This window comes from Triturus cristatus, chromosome 6, assembly GCF_964204655.1.
Source record: "Triturus cristatus chromosome 6, aTriCri1.1, whole genome shotgun sequence".
Taxonomy (NCBI): Eukaryota; Metazoa; Chordata; class Amphibia; order Caudata; family Salamandridae; genus Triturus; species Triturus cristatus.
The window spans coordinates 1,076,778,200-1,076,799,480 of NC_140589.1; the positions used below are offsets into that span (position 1 = coordinate 1,076,778,200).

A 21,281-nucleotide genomic window follows, 5' to 3' on the forward strand; every position below is an offset into this window, starting at 1 on the left:
CGGGCAGGATGGGTCTGGTTGGTCTACTAAGGGTAAAATAGTTTTCGTAGTAATTGTCCTGATCACTCATAACAGTACTTGGAATAGTGTGGTTCCTTGTGGAGATATATCCTGTGCACTCTTTGATTGGTACAACGCCTGTTCCCCATGAACACATGTTTGTTACTTTGGCCCCGTATAAGGGTAAGCACAGAAAAACATATGTAGATAAGGTTTTCTTGCAAATGCTCCACCAGGCACATGATATATCTAATGTTACTAATTGCTGAATCTGTGGACTGCTCCCTTCCGTGACTCATAACAATATATTACTGTCCATGCCCTTTTCCTACCTTGGGAGCTGTGAGGCCTGGTTTCAACTGTTTACCATGGTATATACTAATTTCCATTCTGATGCTATAAATAAGACATATGCTGATTATGATACTGTGTTAGAATACATACTTGTTCAGCAAGGGTTTATTCCAGGAGAACAAAGGGCCCCTGATACACTGTCCCCAACAGCCTGTATGACGTATATGAGAACTAAAAAAATGAAACATGGCTTCGAAATAAAATGTTGGATTTCCAGGGGTTCGATGTCACTGAACATTTTAAGTCTTTTCAGATACGCAATATTACTCAAGATGAAGCAATGCCGGTGCTGGTAGTAAACATAACAGCTGTTTTTTGTGTTCGAGGCCTTGGGAATGTTAAAGTGGGAGAGAGTAATTGTAATTATACTTATGTGTTGAGCACAAGCAGTAGCCCATCTTTGCTCCCCCCCCCATAATGTTTATTTTGTTTGCGGGTCCCAGGCTTATGTGTGGCTTCCGAGGGAGTGGTCTGGCATATGTTACCTCTCTTTCCTCCTTCCCCCGGTGTATTTAGCACCATTCAACTACCATAAAGATCTCCGATTGCAGCGCAAGGGTATCCATCTAACCCCTATTAGAAGAGTTATCAATACCGAGAACATAGATCAGACAGATACTACTCTACAGCAGTTTACTGATGCCATGAAGGGTATTATTCCCTTTTAGGGCCCTATGTCCAATTGCCTCAATATTCGCCGACTCACTAGGGTTGTAGAAGGGGTCATTAATACCACAGCTGGAATTATGACATATGTGACGGCTGAGCTCCAGGCTACGAGGCTCGTTGCTCTTCAGAACAGGATGGCTTTAGACGTCATCCTTGCTGATCAGGGAGGGGCCTGCTGCGTCATAGGCAGCAATGGTTGTGTATACAAACCGGACCACACTCCTAATGTATACACTGCTATACAGAAGTTGCATAGGCTTGCATCTGACATTCACCAAGAGAATGGTACCTGGACTCTTTCTGGTTAGTCCTAGGGTTTAATAGCATCCTGGGGTTGGAAGATTCTGATCTATGTTTTTCATTTGTTGCCTTCCTTCCTGCTGTACTTACTGTATTGGAAAGTTAACACTCACGCCGAAGGTCCCAATACATGATGCCAAGTCTTCGGCCATAATGATGCAGGCTGTTTATGACCTCATGTCCATTGACAAGGGTATTTTTGAATATTGATAATGTGTGAATGAAAAGGTAACAGTAGTCATTTTCTTACCATTACTTCACGGAGATTTCTACGTATTACTATTGCTGCGCATTTTTTAGTTCGCAGGAACTTTTAGTACACATGCTTTTACTTAGCATGCTGTTACTACGCAATTGCGTTACTTCGCAAAGTGAAATACTTTGCAGACTATCCACATCGTTGTTTGGAAAAGGAGGCACTTCCGTTTCCAAACAACGACGTGCTGCTCTTAAGACGCTTGGAGAAGGAAAAGAGTGGATCCAAGAGTGAAGGTGACGAGAGGGACCACGAGGGGATAGAGGTAAGTGGGGCAGTGTATTTTTTGGGGTAATGCAGGGGGTTGTGTTTAAGGTTTAAGGGCAGTGTTTGTGTAGTGTAATTTGGGTTTAGGGTAGTGACAGGGGTCGAGAAGGGTAGTGTTTGGGAGTAGGGACAGGACTGTGGGTCGGGGGAGGGATGTGCAGGGGGTAGTGAATTAGGGTTTAGGGTAGTGTCGGGGGTGGTGAAGTGTAGTGTTAGAGTGTAGGGTCCAGGCAGGGGGAAGGGGTAAGGTTGAGTAGGGGGTAGTGTATTAGGGTTTAGGGTAGTGTAGTGGTGTTTGAGTAGTGTAGGGTAGTGTAGTATTATTTATTTTTTTAGATTTATATAGCGCAAACTCGACCCAAAGGTATTAGAGCGCTTTACACGAGCACCGTATTTACATTACACATTCAAGCACGGGGAGATTAAGTGATTTGCCCAGAATCACAGGATGTGGACGGCACCTCGAGGCTCGAACCCTGGTTTACAGCACCCAAGTCGGCAGTCTAGCCGACAGACCACATCCTCTCCCATGTATGTGAGGGTTTGGGTAGTGTTGAGATTTTATGGTGAATTGGGGTTTAGGGTAGTGGTGTGGTGTTTGTGTAGTGTAGGGTAGTGTTTTATGGTAGTGTCAGGGGTGGTGAAGTGTAGTGTTAGAGTGTAGGGTCCAGGCAGGGGGAAGGTCATGTAGGGGGTAGTGTATTAGGGTAGTGTAGTGGTGTTTGAGTAGTAGAGGGTAGTGTAGTGTGTGAGGGTTTGGGTAGTGTTGAGATTTTATGGTGAATTAGTGTTTAGGGTAGTGGTGTGGTGTTGGTGTAGGGTAGTGTTTTAGGGTTTAGGATAGTGTCTGGGGGTCGTGAAGTGTAGTGTTAGAGTGTAGGGTCCAGGAAGGGGGAAGGTCATGTAGGGGTAGTGTATTAGGGTTTAGGGTAGTGTAGTGGTGTTTGAGTAGTAGAGGGTAGTGTAGTGTGTGAGGGTGAGTTCTTAGTGCGATTTTTTTAATTAGCATAAACCATTACAGGAAAAAAATATAGTAGTGCAATGCGTAGTAATAGAATGCAGAATTAAAGCATTTAAAGTGCATTTGTAACAATTTGCGTTATAAATGCATGTGCAGTTAAAACTTGCAAAGTAATGGCTTATGCTAAGTCAAAACATCGCACTAAAATCGTGCAAAGTAATGGTATGCGAAGTATCGACATACATTCATGCGAACAGTTGTTGATTTCTTAGCATTAGACAAAATTGTTAGCAAATGCTAAAATGATGGTCTGTTGGAATGCAAATGCATCTAGCTGACTCCTTATAGCATTGTGCGAGTTAAGTTAGCATTTACGGCACCATTTTGTATCCAGCCACCATTTTGTACCATGATCGAAATGAAGCTTCTGTCTCATACTGTCTGCCTCGGAAAAGAGCAGCCTCGACTGTTTTTCTTTATTATTCAAGGTTAAGTTTTGCTACACTAATGAATAGATCATTCTGTAACTGCATACCTTTCCCCGCTTTGTTCGCCATAAGTTGGCAGGGTATGCTCAGACGTTGAGTCCCTTGCTCACTTTGCCACTGGATTCAAGCAAGCCTGGCTGAAGACGGCTGAAATGCCAGAAACCGGTCCTAGGAAGCTTGTTTCCGGTCCAGGGAAGGCATGGCTTGGCAGTTGGGCTGGACTGTTCCCATGAGGCACAGGGTCAGACTGATTTGCATATGGCCATGTCTGAACTGGGGTGGCAGAGTGGGCTAAAGAACGGTGATGGATTAAACCCAGATCTCTTGACTGGGTGTGAGTGTTTGATTGGTTCTGATGCTCCGTCCATCACCACCCCCTTTTGTACCGCTTTCCCTGTAGGTAGGCATGCTCCCACTCTCAGAGAGACGAGCACGGACAGAGTAATCTTGAAACTAAGCTAGCGTGTACCCGGTCTCAGGATGGTAGCCCATCCTTCTGTACCTCCTTCATCAGCGCCTAGGCTGGAAAATTTCAGTCTGAGTGGGTCTTTAGGGGTGTTGGAAATGTATATCTGAATTTACCATGCGGATGTGAGTCAGTTACTCGGCAGCAATCTAAGGAGGCTGGTCAGACCGGATTCCGCTCAAGTGTATGGTTAATAAATAACTTTGGTTTGTATTCTCTACTGTCTGACGACTCTTCATTTGTATGGCAGGCTGAGAGGTGGTCGCGAGTGACCCGGGTGGCCCTCAATGCGTGACTTCAGACATGCATAGAAGGTCAATAGGTAATAACAGTTGGTCTACAATTCTGTCTTCTAATACAAATGGTACCTCATTTGTGTGGGTAGGCCGAGTACCAGCAACAGGAAACAGGCAAAAACGCAACGTGGACACACCACATTTTTACAGTGTAAACTGACCCTTTTTTGCAAAGTGCCTAACTGTGGATTTTGAACCTTAGCTCTGCCGGCATCTAGGTAAACTTAGCAACCCTATACATTTTTTAAAACTAGACACCCAGAGGGCTCCAGGATAGGGTGACTTGTGTGACTCTCACCAGGTTCTGTTACCTAGAATCCCTTGCAAATCTCAAACTTTGTAAAAAAACTAATTTTCCTCACATTTCTGTGACGGAAAGTTTGGCAATCTGCGGCGATCCACACAATTCCACCTAACCGCATGCTCCAAAGTCTCTCGATAAAAATGGTACCTCACTTGTTTGGGTAGGCCTAGTGCATGTGACAAGAAACAGCCCATAACGCAACATGAACACATCACATTTTTCCAGTGAAAACTGACCTTTTGTTTGCAAATTGTCCAGCTGTGGATTTTGAATCCTAGCTCTGGCGGCACCTAGGGAAACCTAGCAAACCTATACATTTTTTAAAACTAGACACCCAGGGGAATCTAGGATGGGGTGACTTATGTGGCTCTCACCAGGTTCTGTTACCCAGAATCCCTTACAAATCTCATACTTTGTAAGAAAACACACATTTTCCTCATATTTCTGTGATGGAAAGTTCTGGAATCTGTGTGGATCCACAAACTTCCACCCTCCCCACATTCTCCAAAGTCTCCCGAGGTTTGGCTAGCGTTGATCCTCCAAAATTTCCTTCCAAGAATCTGCTACAAACCTCAAATGTAGCTAAAAAGTCACATTTTTATCTAATATCTGTGTGAGAAAGTTGTAGGATCACCGCACGGCACAAATTTCCTACCACTCAGCGTTCCCCCTCAGTCTCCCGATAAAAATATACCGTACTTCTTTGGATGAGCCAAGTGCCTATGACATGGAAGGGCCAAAAATGTGTAGAGATTGAGCGGGGCCCAAAGCGGGTCCAAAAGGGCAGTTTGTTTATACGTTTTTAGGCTGACACTACTTTGGGAACCCACACAAGTGAGGTATTATTTTACTCAGGAGACCAAGGGGAATGCCGGGTAGTAGGAAATGTGTGCCTGCGCTGTGATCCTACAACTTATCCACACAGAAATGTGAGGATGGTGTGACTTTGAAAGTAAATTTGAGGTTTGCGAGGTATTCTGAATAAGAAAATGGCGGGTGATCCATGCAGGCCACACCTCCAGCCCAGGGTCAGTACTCGCACACCATCATTCACGCACACCACCAGCCAAGCACTATCCATGCACACCGCAAGGCAAGCGCCATCCACACACACCACCAGCCAAGCGCCATCCACGCACACCACCAGCCAAGTGCCATCTATGCATGCTGCCAGCTAAGGGCCATCCACGTACACCGCCAGCCAAATGCTATCAATGGACACAGTCAGCTAAGCAATATCCATGCACACCACCAGCCAAGCACCACCAATGCACTCCGCCAGCCAAGCGCCATCCCCGCACACCGCCAGCCAAGCAGGGCCGGACTGCGAACAGCAACCAGACCTGGCAGATTACTGCTCGTCCAGCCCGGCGGGGGGGGGGGGGGGGGGGCGCGCTAGTAAAAAGCACCTCTCCCACTTTTGTTACTGGGCCCGATATTGTAGCACTACTGTAAAACCGGTCCCCAGTGACAAAACCACCATCCACGCCAGAAAACCGGCACCCACCCCTCAAGCCCACGAGGAAATGCCCAGTGCCAGATATGGCCAGTCCAGCACTGCAGCCAAGCACCACTTATGCACACAGCCAGCCAAGCACCAGTCCATGTACACCGCCAGACAAGCGCCACTCCACGCAGACCACCAGTCAAGCACCAATTTACATACACAGTCATCAAGCGCGAGTCCACACACACCATTAGCCAAGTGCAGGTCCACACACACCGCCAGCAAAATGCCAGCCACAGGTCAGTACACATAGACGGTTAGCCAAACTCCAGTTTGCACACACACAAACTCTCCCTGGTTGCTAGTGGTTTTCTGCCCCCGCTTGGGTGCAGATGAGAATTAAAGTATAATTGAAAAAGTCAATATGTGTGCCTAAAAAAAAGGGAGCGACCCTTGCCTATGTGGCTTCTTACTGGCATGCCCATAAACATATCCCTGGTGCCTAGTGGGATTCTAGCGCCCTGATCTGCCTTCCGGGGGGCAGAAAGCCTTTTTTGACGGTAGGGGTATTTGCATGGCCATTCTCAGAAGCCCCCACAACTACGTATAAAAAAACAACAAAATCCCTGGTGCCTAGTGGGCTTTCTGCCCCCACCCCAGGGGCAGATTAGGCACTATTGCCCCATCTGCCTCCCAAAGGCTGTGGCAATTTTTTATTCAGGGGTGGAGACATTGGCATGCCCATTTTGGGAAGCCCCCACCTCTACGTATAAAAAAACGAAACAATCCCTGGTGCCTAATGGGCTTTCTGCCCCACCAGGGGGCAGATCAGGGGCTATTACCCCATCTGCCTCCTGGGGGGGGGGGGGCAGAAAGACTGTGGAATGTTGGGGTGGGGCATTTACATACCCATTTTGGGCAGTCCCCACCCCTATATACATTAAACAAATCTCTGGTGCCTAGTGTGTTTTATGCTCTCCTGGGGGCAGACCAGGGGCTATCGTCCCCATCTGCGTCCCAGAGGGAGCAGAAAGACTTAAAATATTGCAGGCGTGTCCATCTTGGACAGCCCCACCCCTAAATACAACATACAAAATAATCCCTTGCATCTAGTGGGCTTTCTGCCCCCCAGGGGGGCAGATTGGGGGCTACCGCCCCCATCTGCCCACTGGTGGGGAAGAAAGACTTATTTTCCCCATATTAATTTGGGGGGAGCAAAGCCCATTGCCCAAGGGGCCGCTCCCTCCTCCCTGGTGTCCAGTAGGTGGATCCCTGCTTGGGGATCGCCCTCCTGGGGCGATCCCCAAGCAAGGATCCACTAGGGAGGGGTTACATTGGAAAGGGGAGATTCTTTCCCATCTTTCTACATGCTTGGGGGGCTGATATAGCCCCTGAGTACGTAGAAAGTAAAACTGAAATGAGCCTATCGGCTCATTTCAGTTTCGGTTTCTCTGCAATGACATCAGCGTGACTTGCGCTCTGATCGTCTTTGCAGAGAACCCAAAGAGGCAGCCTCGGGAGCTGAGGAAGCCCTTCTCCAGCTCCTGAGGCTGTTGGGCTGAAAAGGAAATCCCTCTGGTGCCCGCACCAGAGGGATTCCCAGTACCATGAGCACGGATGGCTGGGAGCCGTCCGAAACACATGAGCACTTGAGGGGTTAAACTGAAGACTTAATCATACATGTGGGGAAACATTGAGACTGCATTTAATATTAACTTCCAATTTTAAAATAAATGATACTAAAAGTTGCATCTTTTTACAAATAAGAAAATAATATAATCAGCATTTTTACTCAGCAAAACTAACTGAAACTTATCAAAAGAAACACCAATTAATACTAATTTGTGAAGGTAGAAACTTTGTTTTAACCAAGTATAAAAATATATATATGTGATCAAGGTCTTGGGAGACCGAAACGCGTCATGGCGGCTTAGCGCATTAAATAATAAAAATTCTGCACCATACAAGAGGTGTCCGTTCCTGCTTTCCGATTCGCCTGCTATTAGAATCTGTTGGAAAAAGGTTACCTCGGAGATATATATATATATATATATATATATATATATATATATATATATATATATATATATATATATATATATATATATATATATATATATATATATATATATATATATATATATATATATATATATATATATATATATATATATATATATATATATATATATATATATATATATATATATATATATATATATATATATATATATATATATATATATATATATATATATATATATATATATATATATATATATATATATATATATATATATATATATATATATATATATATATATATATGAGTGCCCAACAGATAACTATAAAGAAGTGAAATTCGGATGAACAGTTTTTTAGAAATAAAATACAACATGACACAAAGTAATTCAATATGTCTGCCTGCCGCATTTTTAAATGATCCAGGGAAACCTGTAATGAGATGGAAAAACTGGCATAGGTCATTCGAGAATTATTTAGTAGCAATAGATGGGAAGCATATGATGTAGAAGGAAGAAAAGCCATAATGTTTGGACTACTAGTTAATGCTGAACAGGAGATCTTTGATAGCTTACCTGAATCTGAAAATGCCCCAGGTCAATTTGTTTGGTTCGATTTGGGTTTACCTAAATCTATCTGGAGCCCTTGTTTCCAACCGACTCATTCTCATTTCCGAACGACCAAGGACGATGCCTGGAAACCCTTAGCGCTGACCGAAAGGTTCCGCAAGGCATACAGAGAAATAGAGCCCTCCGGAGCTGAATCGTAAGGCTCTATGGAGCTTGATTTCCAGGCGAGCAAGTACGATGAACGATTCGGACAGCCTTTACAATTCGTTGTGCCTGGATCGAAAAGGCTGCCGGAATCGGTCTTTGGGGGCCTATAGCAGGCCCCCCTTCACTCAGGGCCCTCCGAATCATGCCCGTGGGGGTACCCATGGGTCCCCCCTTTGAGACCATGCGCAGTGTGGCAGGCACCAAGGGGTGCCCACCACAGGGTGCACGATTTTCTCCAGTCACCCCTTTCTTCAATGAAAGCCTGTGTACATGTTCGGTACACAGGCTCCTGTTGAAGTCAATGGGAGTCCGACCAAATCTTATCCGGATGCATTCAAACGCATCGTACTTGTTCGGTTGGACTCCCCTAACACGAGTTGTCCGGAAAGCATTCCGGACATAAGTCGTTCGGTTTGCTTTCCTAACGAGATCGTAATCGGGCCCTAAATGCAAATTCAATGATATGGTTGATAGTTACATTGAGATCAATTTGTCTTTCATTGTTAATCCAAAAAAACACAAGAAAGACTATTGGCATGCAGGAATCCTATGTTACAAGAAGTAACTGACATTGCTAAAGGAATTGAACGATCACTTGAATCTTTTATCAACAGAATGTACAGTCAACAAATGTTTTTCTTTACAGGACAAAAATAAAATTGGTATGAGATCTGTTAAAAATACAAAGGTTGCCAGGGGTATTGATTCTAAATATATTGATTGTTACAGATGTGGCTCAAGAGTCACAAAGCTGACAACCATAGATGCCCTGCTACTGGTAAGAAATGTATAAAATGCCAAAAATATGGCCACTTTGATTCAGTATGCAGGAACGTTGGAGGAAACAATTTCCCAAAAATAAGTATTAGTAATGTGGAAGATTTTGATGAAGAAATGTGTTCTAATATATTGTTGACAATTGATGAGTCTACTGGTAGAATGAAAGGGCTATTAGGTATAGTAGAAATGGGACCAAAAGAGTTGAATGTTATGGCAGATTCAGGGTCACCTATAACTATATTGTCAGACAAGACTTACTTTGAATTTTGGCCACACATTAAGTTACAAACTACAGAAGTAGATCTAAAGACTTTTGGTGAATTTGACATAGATATGTTAGGATACTTTGAAGATACATTACAATTTAAAGGAAGGTCCATTGAAACAAAAATCTACGTAGAAGAACGAGGTAGAAACATTGTGGGCCGGAAAGACTTGGGTAGGCTTGGTATTAATTTAAAACCAGGTTCTTCAAAACCAATTGCTTTAGATGAAGTTGAGATATCTCATGTTGCTGACCTGAAAGATCAGTTAACATTGGAAAATGCATTAAATACCAATAAAGCTGTTTTTGCAAACCATATAGGTTGCGTCAAAGGTTTTGAACATGTAATAAAAATAAAAAAGAATGAAATTCCTGTTAAACATAAGGTAAGGCCAATTCCACTTTCGGTAAGTAATGATTTGAAGATTTTATTAGATACGTTAACAAAAGAAGGAGTAATTAAACCCACCAATTCATCAGAATAGGTTTCTGCTGTTCTAGTCAATAAAGAAAGAGAGGTGCTATTAAGCTGTGTGCTGACTTGAAATCATTGAATAAAAATATTGCTGTGGACTGTCATTCCCTACTAAAAATACAAGAAATGTTGGTAGCCACATCAGGATCCGTATTATTTTCATTAATTGATCTTAAGTCAGCATATCACCAAGTAAAATTGACTATTGACTATAGGAATTGCACAACTTTTGTAACTCCTTTTGGAGCTTACAGATATGTAGGATCACTGTTTGGGCTGGCATCAGCTGCAAGCATTTTTAAAAAATTGATGGATGTAAAGGGGTTGAAAAATTCCAAGATGATATACTTGTACATGCCAGAACTATTTGTAAACATAATGAAGTTTTAGAAACAGTTCTAAACATATATATATATTTTTTTTTTAAATAGAGCTATGACATTTTCAAAAGAAAAATGTACATTTCTACAAAAAGAAATTGAATATTTAGTGCCTATGCGGACTCCTGAAGGTATAAAACCCAAAGAAGATTTAGTTCGAGCAATCACCGAATTGCGCCAACCCCTAAAGATAAGGAAACACTAAAATCTTTTATGGGTTTAATGAATATTATTCAAGCTTTATTGAAGGTTATTCTGATAAAGTTGAACCAATGTGTAAGTTATTGCGGAAAGGAACAAAGTATGAGTGGGGAGAAGAACATTCAAAATCACAAAAAGTGCTATTGTGGCTGCACATGCATTATATCCTTATGATTCTAATGGGAAAAATATTGCCACAGAAGATGCCAGTGCAGTTGGCATAGGAGCTGTGTTCACACAAAGTATAGGTGGACATGAACACACAGTTGCATTCATTTCTAGAAGATTGCATAGTGCAGAATTGTTCAACAGCACTATTGAAAGAAAAACCCTGGCTTGTGTATCAGCTGGAGAAAAGTCAAAAATGTACCTTTGGGGCAAACATTTTGATTTAGTGACAGATCATAAACCATTAATCTACATGATGGATGGTTGTGGTAGAATAAGTGGAAGGGCTTCTTCTAGGTTAGATTGTTAGCAAAGTTGCAAGAATTCAACTTCCACATAAAAGATATTTCCGGTGGCCTAAATTGCTGTGCCGACTGTCTAGACTTCCAGTTTTGGAACGGGTTTCTGAATGTATAGAAGATACTGATTGTGCTGTAGCACCCATTGATGCTAATTTAGTTAGTGATGGAGCTATTTCTGAAAAAGAATGGGTTTATGTATTAAAAAAAAAAAAAGATGTAAGTTTATAATTTATGGAACACATAACACGAAAATGACCACCTATTAGGAATCTAGAAAAAAGAGTTAACAAGTAGCGGAAGAGTTGGGGCGTGGCTTAGCCGGCAATGGAGTCAGACGTGCTCGTGTAGAGCTCTGTCGTAGGCTCCCTTTTCTGGCTGCACGGATACGCTCGGATTCATTTGGAAGGGACCGCTGCCCACCGCGAGTGTCCCATGGCTGATCCCAAAGTCTCGGTGAGGGGATGGAAGGCGGAGATCGCGGGGGTCCGGAGCGAGCCTCTCTGCCTGTGAGGCTGCCGAGCAGAGCACCATAACTCTGGGTGCCACAATCTACTTGACGCCGGGGATTGACTCCGCCCCCTAGGCCCGGACCTGTGTTGCGGCTCCATTTTGAGCGCTCGGACCGTCCCTGCTAAGGACATAGGAGAGCGCAGCTGTGACCCGGTGGAGCTGGTGATTGAGTAGGTGGGGGCCCTACTCAGGGACACACCCGACCTGCTGACATCTGGGCCCGTTGCTGAGGCCCACGGCATTGAGGACCCAGTGGCTCCCTCTGCTCCTGCTGCAACACGCTCCATGGGCCTGTGGGAGCTGGTGAATGGACATAATCCACCGGGAAGCAGCACTGATGACATCCTGTGCATGATGACTTGAGGTGGGGACTACTGGCAAAAAGACATTGCTGCGCATCCTGGCCTAGTGGAGTCCGTTTCATCGACACCCCTCCTTCTCCTTGCCTGCCCAGGTTGCTGCGGATTCACGGCTTGCCTCACCTCTGCGTTGGCCGAGCCCCAGCATTCCACGATCGTGGAGCTGGAGTGAGGGGCAACGGAGCCCATCTGCGGCACTACACTGTGGGGGAGGTACGGGGAGTACTCGTGAGCCACAACAGCATTACTTTGTTCTTCTTGGGCCTTGGCCGGTGCAGACTGTGACTGCACATCCCAGAACCTACCCGAGTGAAATGACGGAGGTGTCACATCTGGCCCGGTGAACATTCCTTTATACCCCATGTCACCGGGAGGCCGAGCGAAGGTTGGCACCAGGGTTGCGGCGGCCCCCCACCCGTAGACCCGGGTGCAGGCGCAGGCGGATAAAATGGTCGGTGCGGAGCCAGCCGACCCGATGGCGCACAAACTCGACCCGGTGCTAGCGGCAGTTGAGAAATTTGGGGAGACAATGAACCAGGTCCGCACCTCCCTGGAAGGCAAAATTGACAAAGTGGCAATTAACCTCACCCTGCTCCATGCGGACCACCGGAAGCTTGCGGACCGCACCAACGCTGCCAAAGGGGAAATTGCAGATGTCTCTCCGCGAGTGACCACGGGCGAGAAGCAAATGCGGGACTTTTTAAATCGAGTGGAGTTCTTAGAGGACAGGGTAGAGGATGCCGAAGGCAGGGCCCGACACAACAACGTACGCGTGGTGGGCCTGCTGTAAGGAGACGCAGTGGCCTACGTTGAAGATTGGCTCCGCACGCTGCTGCCTAGAGAAGCCCTCTCTCCACACTTTGTTGTTGAACGGGCACACAGGGTTCCGGCCAAGCCCCCTCCGCCGGGCTCTAACCCGAGACCACTTTTAATCCGTCTACTGAATTATAGGGACAGGGATGCCGTTCTTCAAGGAACCCGGAAACTGCAAGAGGTGCAAGTTGACAATCACAAATATATGTTATTCCCGGACTACACGTTTCGGGTCCAGAAACAACGGCACTCCTACCTGGCAGTGAAGAGATGCCTGCCACAACATGATCTTAAGTACTCTCTGCTGTTCCCAGGGAAGCTGAGGGTCATCGCAAATGGTAAGACCCATTTTTCACCACTCCGTGTGGGCGGAGGAATGGCTCGACACTTATGATTCAGCGGGGGCGGAGGGAATCGATCCCAGCGGCCTCCCTGCGCCGCCGCCAAAGAGGACGGAAGAAGCCACAATCCCTTGCCTCTCAAACTCTGGGCCCAGCACCGGTATTGATCTTGAGTGGCCAGTTCGAAGCTCCACAGGCAGTGGCGGAAATTAGTGGGGCACAAGATGAAGAATCCACTTCGGGCTCTGACCAACAGGGGCCGTCCAGTGAAGATAAACTTTTAGACAATTTTCCTGCTTCCCAAGGCTACTGTGACCTACCCCATGTCCCTCCACAAACATCAAATGACATTGCCTGAGATCCAGAATCTCACCTGCCGTTCTCCCATGTTCCCTGTCAGCCAGGCAGTTAACAGTCTCTCCAGACATGCAAGTATACTGGACTCTATGTCATGTTTGTAAGTTGTGATCCCCAGCCCTGGTAGCTGGGACAATATAGTGGGACTCGAGGTTTCATGGTCAATAGAGGATTGAGACCCCATCGTAGGACAGGTCCCGATACAATAGTACAGGCTGCCCTTCTGTCCCCTCCCTATATGGGAACATCATATATAACAATTAGGCAGCGTCCCTGATTCACCCGTGACTAGCCAGAAACAGGAGTAGCCGCTAGGGACGATCTCTATTTCTAGACGATTCTTATGTTGCCGTGCACAATATTCTCCCCCAGATGTTAGTTGTGTGCTACTGTTCTTTAAAGTTTGGGCAATTGCCTGTTGCATATTTGCTCTAATGGTATTTTTTATTGTGAATTGTTTTATTGTTTATTATGCCATTATTTTTGTACTGAGGTATGACTGTCGTGATACTGGCCCGCGCAGGGGGGCACACTCCAGAATGACCCTTACACGCTTCATGCTGGCTCCTCCTGTCCCTTGGTCAGGCCGGGCCGCACACACCCCTAGCATCCAAAAGACATGGCACCTATTAGGATAGGGACCTGGAATGTGAGAGGCATCCATAGTCCGTCACGCTGTTATCTTATTTACTCATATTTGAAGCGCCACCACATACAAATAGCACTCCTCCAAGAGACGCACTTGCCTCGGGCAGAAGTTACACGCCTACACAGATGCTGGAGGGGTCAACCACATGCAACAGGTTATTCGGCGTATGCACACGGGGTTCTGGTGTGGGTGAGACCAGGGACTCCCTTCCGGGTGGTAGACACAGAGAGTAGGTATGTCATAGTTAAGGGCGTATTGGACGGAAAGCTGATTGCACTTTTTGGAACGGATATCCCACAAATTAGCCAAGTGGCATGACATGCCCATGGTATTGGGTGGCGATTATAATAGTGAACTGGACGTTTCACTGGACCGCTCCTTTCCTCCCTTGCCCAGCACAGCCACGCACACTGCCGCGAAAGCGTTAACACATTGGGCCGTGCAATGGCATCTCTCTGACGCCTGGCACCACAGAAACCTGCAGGATAGAGTGTATTCCTATTATTCAGGGGCGCACAGACTTCATGTACGCCTAGACCGTTTCATGGTGTCGAATGATCTCCTACCGTGTATCCCCGGGTCGTGCTATATGGGGCGAACATATTCCGATCATAATCCGCACGTGATGGAGTTGCAGTGGGAGGCCAAGGTACTGCCGATTCCAATGTGGCACCTCCAGCCGGATGCTCTCCTTGATGCGCCCTTCCGGGACTTATTAGCAACCCCTGTAGCTCAATACTTTTAGGAGAATGCGGGCACAGCTACGTCACCCTTGATGGAAAGGGACGCTCGCAAAGTGGCCATTAGGGGACACTGTTTAGGGGCACAGGCAGGTATGAGGGTACAGCTGGAAAAGGAACTCACCACTTTAGAAAGGAGGCTGGTGTCTAGCGAACAGGTCGCATGGGTCGAAAGGGTCCCAAAGACAACTAGATTGCCATAGGGAGGAACATGCACGGTTGTTGTAGCGGTTGAGGTGTCTTAATTATGCTGCACATTTGGTACGGCCACGTCACATGGGGGACAAAGCAGGCAAATTACTCACATGGCTCATCCGCCAAGACGAGTCACCGACATCTATTGCATCTGTACGCATGGCAAGTGGGGGCATAGCGTACACGCAGCGGGACATACATGGTAAGTTCGTAACACATTATCGGGACTTGTACAAATCTCGTGCACAGGCTACACCCTCAGAGCTACAGCTTTACCTTGAGGGGTTGAATTTGCCTCAGCCTACGCGCACTCAAAGAGAGGAGCTAAAGGGGGGCATGGTCTGCCGTGCTGCGGAATGGCCGCTCTGTGAGCGAGCTCCACCAGCCGAGATATTATCCTACATAAATCCGTGCATGAAAGGGAGCCGGAGTCAAGCGAATTCTGCTCTGATGGGAGCGGCAGACTTGCGGCTACAAGCGGTGAAGACATTGGATGCCAGAGCTGCCCAGGGGCTGAGCTACGTGACAGAGTGCCAAGCGGGGAAGCAGGCAGACCTGCAGCCCACACAGAGGTGCGGCCAAATCTACTAGAGGCCGGGAATCTGACGGAGGTGTGGGCCTCGCCTTCACAGTTCCCAGCACCCACAGCTGCTGGGACCGGCCAAAGAGGTACAGGACGGGCTCAGATGCCTTGGAGCTCCACTTGTGCGGTGAGGAGGAGGATTGGACCGAGACACGGAGAAATCTGCGGAGCACTTCAGACCCGGTGGGTGCCATTTTGAGGACGAGAGAGGTCAGGAGAGCAAACCGGCAGTTGTATGCCCGTTTAAAAACCTCATGCCTGCCTTGTGAAACCGGAAGGTCTTGTGGTGCACCACATAGGGGTAAGAAATTGATTCACAACCCGAGAAATCGTTGGCGGGCTCCTGGGGCCCTGGATGAGTGCTGGCGCCATTTTGTACTTCCCATCAGTGCTAGAGAGCGCTTTGTGCCTGAACAACATCCCATAAACTGCCCCCTGCTGTGCACAGGGGATCGGTAAGCGTTTCTATTCCGCAGGAGTCCAGGGAGGTGCAATTTGGGTCCGGCCTGCCTCACGGTGTGCATACAGTGGAGTGCGCTTCTTGGGCATAAGTGTGGGAGCCGAAAACGTGCTGGCTGGAGTCCTGGAATGAATGGCTGTTTAGAGGTGATAGGGGGACACGAAAACAGACTGACTCCTGATCGTCCCATGAATATGTAGTATCGGATTGTATATGTGGAGAGCTGTATGCGCTAACGGACATTGAGGTGCGGGATATAACTAGACTGTTGGGGAACTGCAGGAAGCGAGAGGACAGGTACTGAATGCGGGGCTGTGTCTACGTGTGCACTATCGGGACTATATATTACGTGGGTGTGTCTATATAAAGCATCATGGGCAAGCAGGACGCAAAACAGCCCAAAATTAGCTTCGATCAGAGAAGGGCGACCCACCTGACGGAATCGGACCTTGAAACCGTCGCAGGGGGTAGTACTGAGGGGCATCTTGGAGACCAGGGTGAAGATATCCGCACAATAATGCTCGAAATGCGGTCGAGCCTTCGTACTAGTGATGCAAAATTAGACACTTTGACAGCCAAAATGGAAAATGGAAAGGCCCCAGTAGGAGTTCACGAACACAGGCTGGATGTGCTGGAAAATAAGCAAACGGACTTCCACGATTTCCAGGTGGAGACAAAAGATCAACTGCTACAGATGGATAAGCTATTGGCCGTCATCTGGGCAAAAAATGAAGATTTGGAGGCAAGGTCCCGCCGGAATAACCTCCGTATTACAGGCATTCCAGAAACTACAGCAATTACCAAGATGGAGCCATTTGTGTCGGAACTGCTAAAGCACATGTTTGCTGCACATCTCTCACTGGTCTTTGCTGTGGAAAGAGATCGGGCACGGGGTCCCAAACCTCCAGTGGGTGCTCCTCCACAGCCCATCCTGGCGAAACTCCTACACTACCAGGACCGCGATGTGGTACTGCGTCAGGCGCGTGAACTGGGGAAGATCACACATCAAGGCAACCGCATATCATTCTATCCGGATTTCACACAGGCGGTACAAGCAGCAAGACGCGAGTTCTTGCTGGCAAAACGGATCCTGTTGCAGGCACAGATCCCATACTCGTTGTTATATCCTGCTAAACTCAAGGTGTCTCATGATGGGTCCTCCCATTTTTTCACTGATGCCAAATCTGCCCTAAAATTCGCCAAACATGTGGGTGGCAAGAAGGCAAAGAGCAGTCCAAGACTAGAAGACCTGACAGATAACCAGCTAAGTGACAATGACTGAGGTCACACTGACCTAGTGTGCTATGTGGTTCTCATTGTATGTTGTTATTCCTCTTTTGCCCTGGGGAGGGAGGTTAAGTTCACTCTACCTTCTCATTTGCGTTCCGTCCCTGCTCGATTGTTACAAGCTGCAGTGTGTAGTCGCAGACTATTAATTTTGATTCATTGGTATGCGCACACTTGAACTGTGTAAGTAAACTGTCTCCGAGCTATCAGGAGACTAATGCGCTACTCGCTAACGATAGTGCTCTTATATCCGTACCTGCCTGTTTCTAATGGTGCTGCAACGAAGGGCACGACACGGACGTAGTTCCTTATCACATGTAGCAGCCCACTTATTGTTCTATGGAGCTGTAAACCTAATTCCCTGCAGGTTCTTGGCCACCCTGCCTCGGTAGGGAAGTGTGCCGGCGCTCATACACCCCCATGGGAGCTTTCTCTAACTCATGTTGTTGTGAATTGTATTGGGGGGAGAAAACTTCAACCTGATTGGTGGATTGGTGTGGGAGGAGGGTGGAGGGATGGGTATGTTAATGGTTTTGCCGGTGTATTTTTATGCTATTGGAAGGAGTACATAGACAGACTCGTGAATGACACATGTTGCCCCACACAAAATGACTTTACACATGTTGCTATATTGTACGACACATGCATAGTATCAACTGTTTATCTTGGAACATAAGAGGCTTAAATGACAGCAGAAAGTCCAGGCTAGTACATGCATATCTCGCACGGCATAATATTGATGTATGTATGTTACAAGAAACTCACCTACATGCTCGTTCGTCCCCCAAACTAAAACACAAAAGATGGGGGACTATCTACTCCTCGGTCTACTCCAATTATTCTTGTGGAGTAGCTGTGTTGGTTAAACGTGGCATTGAATGGCAGGAGAGAGAATTGCACACATATCCCGATGGCAGGTACATCATTCTGGTGGGCTCGTTGGGCGGGATTTCCCTAGCATTGGTGGCAATATATGGACCTAATATAGATTGTCCAACCTTCTTTCAAGATATATGGGCTAAAATCAAAGCGACTGGCTGCAACACGATTTTATTGGGGGGAGATTTCAATGCGGTATTAAATGATGCACTGGATAGACAGGGCACGGCGTGGACTCTTCATCCCGCTGCTGGGAAGGCCCTGAATGCAATACTCGATGATGGGGACCTTGTCGACATTTGGCGCTCATGATACTCTCAGTTTAGGGAGGGCACTTGTTTCTCTGAGCATCACAGGGCATGGTTGCGGCTGGACTATTGGCAGGCATCCTGGGATGTGCCGAAGCTGGGTGGTGGAGGTGTCACACTTGCCGAGAACACTATCAGATCACTCCCCCTGTCTCCTGAAACTATCACTCCCTGACTCAGCGCGAAGAGCATTTTCCTGGAGATTGCCTCCACATGCGTTATTAGATGAGGCGTTTAAAGAAGGAATCCAAAGTGATATAACCGACTACATTTCGTTAAATACAGGCTCGGTTGCCACTGAAGCTTCTTTATGGGAAGCATTCAAAGTGGTCATTCGCGGACAATGCATTGCTAGGTAAGCTGGGGTGCTTAAGGAAATTAGAAACACACTGAACTCCATTGAGGCCCAAATCAGAGAGCTTGAGACGCGCTTTTACTCTGACAAATTACCTGCTACATTAGCTCTGTTGAAATCCAAACTCCTGGATTAGGATGACGAGGCGCAGAGGGAGGTGAAGTTTCTTGGGAGATACGCAGAGGCGCGTAGATATGGGGAGAGGGATAGACCAGGGCGAACGCTCGCAAACACGATTCGTCCCCCGAGGTCCTTGGCCTATATTCCCGAACTGGTCAATAAAGATGGCAGTAGTGTGAGAAGCCCAGAAGCTATACTTAATGAGTTTGCCTCATTTTACTCCCACTTATATACAGCTACACAATCCAAGTGCCCGGAGGATATGCAAGCCTTTTTAGACTCCCTTGGTTTGGTTCAATGACAGGCACAGGGAATACATGGGGAGGATGTAGCTAACGTGATTTGTAGTTTACCCTTACATGGTCGTTGAGGTCCTTACATGGAGACCATGCAGGACCTCAACGACCGCCTGGCCACCTACCTGGACAAGGTGCCACCCTGGAGGCGGCCAACCAGGGCCTGGAGGTGAAGATCCTGGAATACCTGGAGAAGAAGGGGGTGAGCACCAAGGACTGGAGCCCCTACTACTGGACCCTGGAGGACCTGAGGCGGCAGGTTCACAACAGCACTGTGGGTAATGCCCAGCTGGTCCTGCAGATCGACAATGCCCGCCTGGCAGCTGATGACTTCCGAGTCAAGTAGGAAGCAGAACAGGCTATCAGAACATCGGTGGAGATGGACATTGCTGGACTTCGGAAGGTGATTGATGACACCAACTTGAACCGTCTGAAACTTGAGAATGAAATTGAGTCCCTGAGTGAGGAGCTGATCTTCCTGAAGAAGAACCATGAGGATGAGGTGAACAACTTGCAGGCTTCGATTGCCAGCTCTGGTTTGACCGTGGAGGTAGACGCACCCAAAACCCTGGATCTGGGCAAGATCATGGCTGAAATCCGGTCACAGTACGATGAGCTGGCACAGAAGAACAGGGAGGAAGTAGAGAAGAACTTTCAGCGCCAGGTGGACGAGTTCACAGTACAGGTCTCACACGAAAGTGAATTGTTGCAGTCCTCCAGGACCACGGCCACAGACCTGCGTTGGACTCTCCAAGGCCTGGAGATCGAGCTGGAGTCCATGCGAAGCTTGAATGCTAACCTAGAAGACAGCTTTAGAGAAACAAAGGGGCGCTATGCAATGCAGGTGGACCAGATCAACAGCATCTTCTTGCAGCTGGAGGAAGATCTCACGCAGGTGCGCAATGACCTCCAGCGACAAGCCCATGAGTACCAGTCCCTACTAAACATTAAGATGAAGCTGGAGGCAGAAATCCAGACTTACAGGCGGTTGTTGAATGGTGGTGATGAATTCACCCTGCAGGATGCCCTGACCAGCAGTTCTGCCTCCAGCACACAGCTGGTGAAGAAGGTCATCACCACCACACAGAAGGTCGTCGACGGGAAGGTGGTGTCCGAAAGTAAAGACACAAAAGTCATCAAGTCCTAAACCGCGCCCTTGACGTCCCCATACCATGCATTGAAAAAAGTGAAGCTGTGATTGGTTGACAATGTTCAAGAAACAGAATGCAAATTTTTTACCTCCGGCCCTTCTATTTGCCAATAAAGGATGATCGCCCAAAAAAAATAAAAGTAGTTTACCCTTAGACAAGGCCCCAGGGTCAGATCGGCTGACGACTGCCTTCTATAAATCATATGTGGAGGAGCTTGCACCTCGACTTCTGGCGGTATATGAAGAAGCCCATGAATAGGGTATACTGCCCCCCACGATGCGCGAGGCAATTATTATAACTCTGTTAAAACCTGAGAAACCTGATTCTGACTTAGATTTGTATTGCTCTCTGTTGCTGATTAATGTAGATGTCAAGATTTTGGCAAAACTGATCGCCAATAGGTTACAACCTATGTTACTCATTATAGCACGTCCAGACCAGTCGAATTCATACTGGGGAGGTCTACTTCCCATAACCTTCGAACCATCTTTTCAGTCTTGCATTACTTACACCCGGAAGTGCAGGTTGTGGCAGTGTTTCTGGATGCGACAAAAGCCTTTGATTTGCTTGAATGGCCTTATCTCTTTCGGATATTACAGCAGATGGGCTTTAGCCCCCTTTTCATCAAATGGATCAAGCTATTATACACTGAGCCAACACCTAGGATACGAGCTAACGGTCTACTATCTGACCCATTCCCG

The 21,281-nt window shown here is 47.0% G+C and overlaps 1 protein-coding gene and 1 pseudogene across 2 annotated transcripts in view; one reads left to right on the top strand and one right to left on the bottom strand.

Annotated features, from left to right (window-relative positions):
* The window catches only part of LOC146821011 (uncharacterized), a 640,227-nt gene that overhangs the window by 180,998 nt on the left and 437,948 nt on the right, over positions 1-21,281 (bottom strand). The gene's annotated exons all lie outside the window — the stretch shown is intronic.
* LOC146821012 (keratin, type I cytoskeletal 18-A pseudogene) lies at positions 19,521-20,695 on the top strand (annotated as a pseudogene).